The 10,871-nt window shown below is 40.4% G+C and overlaps 1 pseudogene; it reads left to right on the top strand.

Annotated features, from left to right (window-relative positions):
- The first annotated feature begins 4,192 nt into the window (after window positions 1–4,192).
- LOC110215364 (high mobility group protein B3 pseudogene) lies at window positions 4,193–4,824 on the top strand (annotated as a pseudogene).
- Window positions 4,825–10,871: the final 6,047 nt, after the last annotated feature.

Genomic DNA, 10,871 nt, shown 5'->3' with positions numbered 1-10,871 from the left:
TTTTTTTGAATATAACCCAGGGCTCCAGCCTAGACAGTTGCATAACACTCTTCCCATTGGCAGAGAGAATGATTACTCCATGCTTTGTGCCTGCATAAGGGGCAATTGGTGAGAACTTGTGAGTGGAGGCTTCTTTTCCCTTTTCTAGTTTTGGGTGAAGAGAGAAGACACACATGGTTCCAGGCTTTCTTCAGGAAGAAGTCCCTGAAGGAAGAGAAGGACTCTGGGAAGAAGCCAAGGAATGAGAGCCTTGAGTATGTCCCTATTTCCAACTTGCCACATCAGAGACTTCAGGGAATTTCCTGTTGGATGAGATTAGAGACTCTGTTTCAATTGATCTAAGATAACTTTTACTATGTATTGTGCTAAGTATTACTATGATGTTGAACATAGAGTATAAAAACTGGCTTGAAGCTTAATACTAAAAAAACTAAGATCATGGCAACTGATCCCATCACTTCCTGGCAAACAGAGGGAGAAGAAATGGAAGTAGTGTCAGATTTTATATTTTTGGGCTCAAAGATCACTGCAGGCAGTGACTGAAGCCATGAAATTACAAGATGCTTGCTCTTTGGAAGGAAAGCTGTGGCATATCTGGACAGTATACTAAATAGCAGAGACATCACCTTGCTGACAAAGTTCCATATATTCAAAGCTATAGTTTTTCCAGTAGTAATGTTTGGTTGTGAGAATTTGACTATAAGGAAAGCTGAGTGCCACAGAATCAATGCTTTTGAATTGTGGTGCTGGAGAAGACTTTTGGGAGTTCCTTAGACAGGAAGGAGATCAAATCAGTCTGTTCATTGGAAGGACAAATACTGAAGCTGAAGCTTAAATACTCTGGCCACATAGTGAGAAGGCAGGACTCATTGGAAAAGACCCTGATGTTGGGAAAGATTGAAGGCAAAAGGAGAAGGGGATGACAGGGAGTGAGATGGATAGTGTCATGGAAGCAATGAACATGAGCTTGGACAATCTTTGGGTGCTAGTTGAGGACAGAAGGACTTGGCATGCTACGGTCCATGGAATCATGAAGAATTGGAAACCACTGAATGACTGAACAACAACATAAATATAATTTTCATCTGTTATCCCTTCTCTGAGCACAGCAGAGCAAATCAGTCCCATGGCCCCTTTTGGGAACCAAAATCTCCCTAGGAGAGGGATGAAGTGAATTCCAGATATATCTATCCATACCTTTCTGCAAGCTGAATTTAGAAAGATTATACAGACACACACATGGGCAACACTCTTTACATTAACATTCTGATTCAAGTTTTATACTATACATCCTTGACTTAGGAGTCAAATCCACGAAATTTATGGCCAGTGACAAAATTAATGAGGGGAAGGGGGAGTTTTCCTAGTAGGACTGAGGCTGAGCCATGATCTGACTGAGTAATCCACACATACAAACCCAAGACCACGGAGATAAATATCATCACCCACAAAGCAGTTGAGCCAAGGAGAAAGAGGTAGCCAGCCTCTGAGAGCTGATCAGCTGTGAGAGCACCTTCTGTTGTTGGGTAGTACTCATGAGAGATCAGAGAATAAACATTTGATTGACAGACCCAATCCTTACCAAAAAAAATTAGGGTTTGACACTGATGTTCCCTATATATCACCCTTAGAATTCAACTCTAAATATTCATTAAGTGCCAGGTGCTAGGGTCATAAAGACAAAAAAAAATAAACTCCTGCCCTCAGGGAGCTTACATTCCAACATTATCAAAAAATAACGTTTCCAAATCATAGAAGAACATAGAACATAGGATGTCTGGGCTCGAAAGGTCTGTAAAAATCATCTAGGGTAGAGAAAAGGGCTCTTCTCCAGCCTAGGACCCAAATAACTTGAACATAATTTTAGCAAATTCTTTAGGCAATCTACCTTTTCATACATACAGGAAATAGTGATGATAATATACAAATTACCTAAGTTCTTCTGTTTATTATGAAACCAGTTCAGCAGGTTTGCCTGAGAAAAGGTTAAAATTATGAGGCAAGACTTAAGCCCCATTGTCCAGGTTTGCACTTCACGGATTAATTCCCTTATGCCTGCCTTTCATGTTTATTCCTTTGTCATAAGACTGCCCTCCGCAGCTGTTGCTAGTTAATCCATGATTCTCTAAAATAGATGCTAATAAATTGGCTGGAGCCTCTCCTATTGTGTCCTTCACCTCTGGAAAGCACAATTATATTTCTTGGACTGCGTACCTTGGTTTTTCTCCATCATCAATCTATCTGAGTATTATTGAAGTCGGCTCTTCATGAGACACATCTGGACGACAATCCATTTGTTCACTGGAAGATTTAGTAGTTTTAACTTCCTCAGGTAATTCCTTCACAGCTGTTCTCACCACAATTCAATTCAACAATCCAACAGGAATTTATGAAAGTACCTGCTATGAACAAGGACCCTATGTGCCAGGAATACAAAGATGAAAAAGAACACAGTCCCTGTCCTCACAAAGCTTACAACTGAATAGGGGGTGGGGGAGAGAGGGGGAGGGAGGATGAAGGTAGTATCCAAATAAGTAGGATTGAGCAGAATGTGCTGAATGCTAAGAAGAGATGCAAAGAACTATGAGAAAAATTATGGGAAATCTGAAGCAATAGAGAAGACTTTTGAGGGTAGGGGGAAGAGTGGCACTCAGGGAAGGCTTCATAAGCCTCGTAGTAAGTTCAGTAGACAGAGTTAATAATAATAATACTGGCTCATATTTCTACAGCTTTAAAATGTTTTAGAGATGTTATCTTATTTGAACCTCAAAATGACCTTTTGAGGTAAGTGCTATTATTTTCTCCATTTTACAGATGAGGAAACTGAGGCTCAGAGAGATAAAGAAATTTCCTCAGGGTCAACCAACCAATAAATTTCTTTGTGGGGGAGGTGGGCGGGGATTCAAATCCAGATCTTCCTGAATTCCTGAATTTTATCCATTAGGGTTAGAATGGAAAAATGCCTGGAAGTAGGGGAGGGCAAGATGAGATTGGGGAGGAGACAGAAGGTTTGTTTGACTGGAACATATCTTATACGGAGGTGGGGAAAGTAAAATAAGCAAGCAAAGTAAATTGGAGCCAGGCTGGATTTTTCCACACTGGACAGTAAGTAATAAGGCTGAGAACAAGGGAGGAGGAAGTAGATGCAGTGAGTAAAGGGAAAGGGTTGGGGGTGGGGCAGAACTATAACAAACTAATTTTGCAGCCAAGGCGAGAAGGTAAAATTGAGTCCCCTCTCCAACCCCATCTTCCTGGCAAGCCATCCTTGGGATAGTCAATGGGAATTTTTTGTATTTTCATCATCGTCCAAGTTTATGCACCCAAGGGAAATGCCTTGCTTACCTCTTCCTTGTTATACCTCTGGGTTTTTTTCTCTCTTATAGATGGGGGATAAATGGTGATTCTCATGGCACGGGGTCAAGTGGGGGAATGGGAGGGAAAAATTGTTTTCCCCAAACAAAAACTCCCAGGGAGACAAGCCTCACAGTTTTGTGGTTGTTGCCGTATTCCCCCTACCCAGCGGGATGGATCCCAGAAACATGAACTCACAGCTCATGAGCCACATGTCCTCATCTGAGGGGAAGAAGAAACAGATATAATCCAGGATTCTCTTTTCAGGATTTATAGAGAAAAAAACTTTCCAGATCCTTCCTGCCTAAGTCCCTTCACTCCCTTCTTATCCATAATTCCCTGCCATTTATTCAGCTTTAGGGACTACCTCCCTCCCTTTCTGGGCTTTTCCTCCCTTTCCCCAACACCCTCCCTACCCCTCCCTGCTATCACTTTCCCTATCAGTATCTCCTCTAGTCATTCATTCCCATCTCGTATCTGCAAGAAGCTGTCACTCAGTAGTAAGAGAGGCACAGCTTTACCAGATACTCTGGAGTGCTTAGACCCCTTCTGGTTTGTCCTGTGGGACACCCTGAAAAGAAGATGCAAGTCTGGGTATAATGTCAGTTATCAACAAAGACAATTGATAATACCGGAACGATTGGGGGCCATTCTCTCTAAGACATCCTGTAAATTCAATCATGTCAGTCCTCTCAGGACACTCAGCATTGCCCCTAACAAAAAAACAATATATGAAAACAGTTCTAAGCCTACTTAAGAACTATGAGCTTAGAGTCAAATTTCAAATTAAACAAATATTGATGGAGTGGAGACTAGTGAATGATACAGTTACACTCTAAAGATGGCTAAAGGTGACCCAAAGGAACCCAAAAGGCAAAAATGTCTGCTTATGTCTTCTTTGTAAAAAAAAAAATGCTGTGAAGACCATAAGAAAAAAAACCCTGAAGTTCCTGTCAGTTTTGCAGAATTTTCAAAGAAGTGTTTGGAAAGATGAAAGAATACATCTGGAAAGGAAAAATCCAAATCTGATGAAATGGCAACGGCTGATAAATTGCAGTTTGACAGGGAGGTGAAGGATTATGGACCAGCTAAAGGAGGGGGGTAAAAAGGTCCGAAGGCTCCCAAATGGCCACATCTGGTTTCTTCCTAGTCTGTTCAGAATTTTGCCCTAAGATAAAAACTACAAACCCTGGGATATCCAGTAGGGGTGTAGCAATAAATAAATAAACAAATAAACAAACAAACAAACAAACAAACAAACGAATGAATGAATAAATAAATAAAAATTTAAAAAGAGTAATACTGGAATGCACCAATACAGCAATAAGGCAGCGAAACTGAAGTTAAGATACGAAAAGTATGTTGCTGATTATAAGTCCAAAGGAAAGTTTGATAGTACAAAGAGAACAGCTTAAGCATCCTGGAAAAAAGGTGGAGGAGGAAGAAGAGGAAGATGATGATGACGGTGAATAATATATAATATTTGTCTTAAATGCCATAGATAGGAGAAATGCTAAGTGAAGCACCTTTATTGATACAGTGTCTACTATATTTGTAGCATTTAATTTTTGAAATAGAAAACAGATGCTCTAGACATTTTACCTGGTGTATGTGACATGCATATAGGTATTATGAGCACTTTGAAACTGTATCAAATGTGTACATATTTTCAAACATTTTAAAAAGGAAAAGGAAATTTAGTGTTTTCCTCTCTGTGTGTACTTTGCTGTTGCTATAACTAAGTATTTTTAAAAGTTATGGGCTTTTATATATGATAATTACGGTTATTGGTTAGAAATCCCATGTTACAACTTAGTTTCTCTGTATACCTGGAGGAGGGAAAGTATGTACATATCTCTACACACCCATATAAAGGTATACCCACACACACTGTATTGTGTATGTGTGTTTATATGCATTAGACAAATTCTTATAAATATTTGAAATTATGACATCTTAAAAAAGGAAAATTATTATGGATCTTTCATAAGGTGCCATAGCCCAAAGCATGCACTGTTAGCGTAGCGCTATATGACTATCTATCTAGCTCAAAGTTGTCATTTGGTAGAAAAGGGCAGCGAGGTGGTACAGTGGATAGAGTGTCAGGCCTGGAGTCAGGAAGACATCTTCCTGAGTTCAAATCTAGCCTCAGACCCTTCCTAGCTGTGTGACCCTGGGCAAGTCACTTCACCCTGCTTGTCTCAGTTTCCTCATCTGTAAAATGAGTTGGAGAAGGAAATGGCAAACAACTTCTGTATCTTTGCCAAGAAAACCCCGAATGGGGTCAGAGAGAGTCGGACATGACTGAAAAACAACTAAACAACAATATATAGCAAAATGGCAGTCTGCTGCCATTCTTAGATGTGGCAAGGGGATGGGGCTTCAGCCGGCGTGAAAAGTGGTTTGTTAGTTGTAGTTGTTAAATGTTGTCTTTTTACAGGGCAGCTAGGTGGCACAATGGACAGAGTACCTGCCCTGCAGTCGGGAGGACCTGAGCTCAGATACATAACACTTACTAGCTGTGTGACTCTGGGCAAGTCACTTAACCCCAAATGCCTCACAAAAAAAAAGGTTGTCATTTTTAAATAGAAACTTAAAAAAAAACCCAAAAAGGGGCAGTACAGCAATAGGAGTTCAAATACATTCTGTACCTAATACTCAAAATATTTTGTTGATTTTTTTTGTGTTTAGAATGCTAAAATGTTTTCCAAACTAAATAAACAGTTTTAACATTAAAAAAATCTATGAAGTACCTACTATGTAGATACTGGGGATACAGAGATAAAAATAACAGTTCTTGCCCTAAAGAGCCTCTGCTGAAGCAGAGACCTTGATATTTTGATGGACCTTTCACAAATCCTATCAGTATGAGTACTCCCTCCAACGGTATAGCCTACAAGACTTTGACTTGTCTTTCTTTCTCCTAAACCAAATTTTCCTACATTTTATCACGTGGGGGCCCCTTCAACGTACCCTGACTTAAGGTTCTTTGGGGTTGCAATCTATTCAAATACACAGCTCATGATCCGATGTTCCCTTTTGCCAGATTAAGCCATATTACACATGAATTCAAAGGAAAGGGCATTCTAATGAAATATATTACAAGGTAAATAACAAGGAAAGAATCACTCAATTTCCATGCTGTAAATGCAACCTAAAAAGTTTATGCTTCCAGAGTGGAGCTCTAATCTGCCTGGAAAAACTGCTGCTAGGCTGCTTCTCTGCTGAGCTACGGCCACCTGCCCCTTTGCTGTTACTAGGCTGCATCTTCCCTAAAGGGAGTATTTACAGTTTAGCGGCTAAACTGTAAACCTAAACAGAGGTTCCCAAACTTATTTGGCCTACTGTAGCCTTTTCAAAAATTTACTCAGTGCACTCCTGGAAATCTGCTTTCTTTAACTCTTTAACATTTTTAAAAATTTGCATCATATCAAAAAATATAAATTTTTTTTTAAAATATCGCATCTTAAATTTATTAAATTATTATAAATTTGTAGGGTTTTTTCCTGCAATTAAATTTTGTTGATACAATGTGTCATATAACTGTATTGTATCATATTGTAAACAAGTCATTACATGCACATATTCCTGTGGATGCGTGCTAGACTTCCCAATAATGGTGACATGCTTGCTTGCCAACACTTGCTTGTTAAGACCTGTCAGTAGACTTGACCACTGACTGGTTATAGCTTGCATTTTGTGTGTTTATTTGGAAAATAATATAATCACTATGACTATAACTCTGTTATACAACAGACAAAATGTGTGTGAACTTTTTTTTCAAAATTTTCTTCTCTTCTTTCCTTATACTTCCACTGCCCCCTTCTTTTCATTCAATGCCCCCAAATTGCACTCAAGGCCACTGCTGCCCCCTTGGAGCATTCCAGCACACACACAACCCTTCCCCCCCTCCTGCGGGGTGGAATCACCCACTTTGGGAACCTATCAACTTTAGCCCATGCTTCAGGCTATTTGTGAATCAGGTCCACAGCTACATCCAGTCAGCAAAGTAAAGAATCCTTTAGGTCAAGTGTCTTTAAAAAAAATAGATTAGAAACCACTACCACCACTTTTTGGGGGTGAAGAGATTTCTTTCAACTCTCATAGTTTCCAAAACTGAATAATGAAAATTTATCCTGGAGCTTCATTAAGCAACACAAAAGGGGTGGAAGTGACACTGATGACCTTTCCCCTGAATTCCTACTGTTACACTGAGATTGCTGCTCCCTTTAAATTATATTTCATTATCCTCCCTTTGCACTGAATTGCAACCATCCTTTGCATTAAAGTTGCCAAAGTATATGTTCATTTAATTAGGAGAGTCTTGTCAAGTTTTTCATATAATTTCTCTTGTTCATCCTCTTCAATATTTGTGTATAAGCTGCAATAGTCTTTTTACAAAAGCTCATTATAACCCTCGTCTATCATGAGATGGCCAAATGTCTAAGAAATGATATTTCTTCTTGCTTTTGCACTCACTAAAAATGAACTAACTCCACTACCAACCAATCTTTTTATTTACTTCCTCCAGGGAGGAGAACTAAACATTTCCATTTGTTATAACTATTTTTTTGGTTTCATCTGTAGTGAGAATTTCAAGATTGATATGACTCAGTTCCCCCAGTAATATGCTTGCTCATAAGTCACTAGACAAGGACCACAAATTCAGAGTACCAGCAGTTAATGTTTATAGGTGATCTGAAAATTGCGTAGTCCTTTAGTACATTCTGTCCCCATCCCTACAGAAGTATACAGGTCTTTCTGCATTTTACTTTTTCTCATGAATTACCATGCCTGTGTAATCCATCACCTAGTAACCAACTTAGTAGGGATGTATCTCTCCATCCTTACTGAGTGGGCTCTCAGAAAGCAGATGTCTACTGAAGCTGAAATCATACATGTGTACATGGATAACTATAAAACAAGGTGGTGAACGGGGTAAAAGCATGCTCTGGAACAATGCAAGGCAGGAAAGGACATTTCCAGCTGGGAGGAATTAGGAAAGGCTTAATGAAGGAGGTGGGCATCTAAGCTGAGCCTTGATGGAAGAGAAGGATTTTGAGAGGCAGCAATAAGGAAAAAGTATATCCCAGGTATGGGGAATAGCCCACACAAATTCATAGAGTGGGAAATAGCATGCCAAGTTCAAGTAACAGTGCTCCAGTTTGGCTGGAGCATAAGTATGAAATGAAGAGGAGTATTAAAAAAAAAAAAGACTAGAAATGTAGGGTGGAGTCAGATTGGAGAGTAAAGGCAGGAGGAAGGTGTAAAAAAGTACCACTCCCATTCTGACCCCTAAATGGCCATGCCTAAAGTTAGGGCTATACCCATCAATTCCCATCCCTCCAGACATTCCAGGATGACAAGAATAGCAGTTTGTTCTTCAGAAGAGCTATTTAATACCTGTAACCCCACTTGGTCCCTCCAGCTTTTTAGTTAAAAAACAAACAAGGTTAGTGGGGCTGGCTAAGGGGAGAGGGTGGGAGCAGAAGGGAGCAAGGCCAGCCATTGGAAGCTGTAACCATACCAGGTGTGAGGATACAGCTGTGAGGAAGTAGCTGGCCCTAGGAGCCTCTCTGAGGGGGACCAGGGATAATGAGTGTGGAGGAGAGGCATGTCTGATCTTGTATTTTTTGGGGGATGCCCATTATCTGTCATAGCATTGCCTAGTCTCCTTGTCCTGGGGTGTGGCAGGAGGGAGAGGAGGGTGTGGCATTATTGGGACTCTTTTGTAGCAGGCAGGTGGGGGCTGTGGGCTAGGCTTGGAATCTTACTGAGTCCTCCACACCTGGAGCTCTAGGCTGATTCCAGTAGATGCTGGGTAAAAATAAATACATTCCTCACCCAGCTTGGCAGAAGCTGCCTGTTTCTCATCCTGGCTCAGGCTGGAATCCAGTTTCAGGCATCTGGCATCCCAGCTGCAGCCCGCCAAGGTGCTTTAGCAGCAGAACCAGGCACGTAATTAATTCAAGCAACTGAAGGAAGAGGCTGGGATGTTATTTTTTTCCTCTCCTGGAGAAACTTCTCTCTCGCAGCTGAGCCATTCAGAACAGAGAAACTCACAGTTGGATTCCGAATCACGTTCAGCTAAAGCTGCAGAGATAGGGGTGGGGGTTCTGAGCTTCTTTAGTAAATAACAAGGGGCTTCATTACAAATGAGAGCTGATATTGACATGGAATGTTATTATCCTCTATTTTCATTCCCTTTGAGGAACCAAAGGCTCTCAGAAGTAAGGGGGCACATAGGGAGTCAGAGAAAGGGCTGAGACTTGAACCCAGGTCTTTTTTTTGGGGGGGGAGCTTTTAATTGTTCATGTCTTTTGTTTTTATACTAATCGTTTCTTTTTAAACCATCTCTCCCTCCTCCTCCCCTGCCAACACTGAACCCCTCCTTTTAACAAAGAAAAACATGTACACAAAGCCAATTTACAAAGCAACCTTGTCTGGCAGTGTGTACAGTATTCCACACCCATGGCCCCCACACTGAAAAGAGGAAGATTTGCTCATTTAGTATTCATCAGAGTGTGGCTACTTAGTGTTTACACTTTACATCATTGCAGTCATTGTGTATGTTGGTCTTCTAGTTCTGCTTTACTTGTTTATTCTGATCTATTGATCTATTTATTCTGATCCACTTCTTACAAGTCTTTCCATGTTTCTCTGAATTCTCATCACTTTTTTCTACTAATAACAATAGCTAGCATTTTTATAGCACTTTAAGGCTGGCAGAGTTCTTTGCCAATGTTGTCTTACCTTATCCTCATAATAAGCCTCCAAGGTACAAATGAAGAAACTAAGGCAGCCAGAGGTTAAGTGACTTGTCCAGAGTTTGGTAAATATCTGAGGCTGGACTTGAACTCAGGTCTTTCTGACTCCAGGCCCACCTGGGCCACCTTACTGCTTATTATCTGCAGAATAACATTTCATTACAGTCACGTGCCACATTTTGTGTGGCTGTTGCTCAATTGATGGTCACCTCTTTAAAAAATTTTTTATGATGATTTTAGTTTTTATAGTACCATCTTCCTCCCAGCTCTTCCATTTTTCATTTTCATCTTTGCTAAGTTGATGACAGCAAGGTAAAGCCTCAGAGTTGTTTCAGTTAGCAATTGCTCTTATTAGTTATTTGGAGCAACCTTTTGTGGACCCAGGACTTGGGACACCAAGTCACTTTCTTTCCCCTGCTTGAGTGCTGACTTACTGAAACTTCTGCTTAGAAGCCTAGGTTAGACCTCCTTTCCCTATGCAGGTGGAGAGATGGATGTCACTGTGAAATGCTTTATTTTGGCATGAAAGAGAGGAGCAAATATGTGTCACCACCATGATACCAGGGAAAGGTGAAAGAAATCCTACCACCTACCAAAATCCTGCCCAACCTTTTCTCTCCTTTTAGTCTGTATATAGCAATTTAAGATTCAAAACATGCTTTATGAATGTTATTAATTTGATTCTCACAACAGCCCTGTGAGATGGGTACTGTTTTACAGATGAGGAAACTGAAGTCCAGAGAGTTTGAGCGA

The sequence above is a fragment of the Phascolarctos cinereus genome, unplaced genomic scaffold (genome assembly GCF_003287225.1).
Source record: "Phascolarctos cinereus isolate Bilbo 61053 unplaced genomic scaffold, phaCin_HiC Scaffold_3;HRSCAF=262, whole genome shotgun sequence".
Lineage (NCBI taxonomy): Eukaryota > Metazoa > Chordata > Mammalia > Diprotodontia > Phascolarctidae > Phascolarctos > Phascolarctos cinereus.
This window is presented reverse-complemented; position numbering and strand designations above follow the sequence as displayed.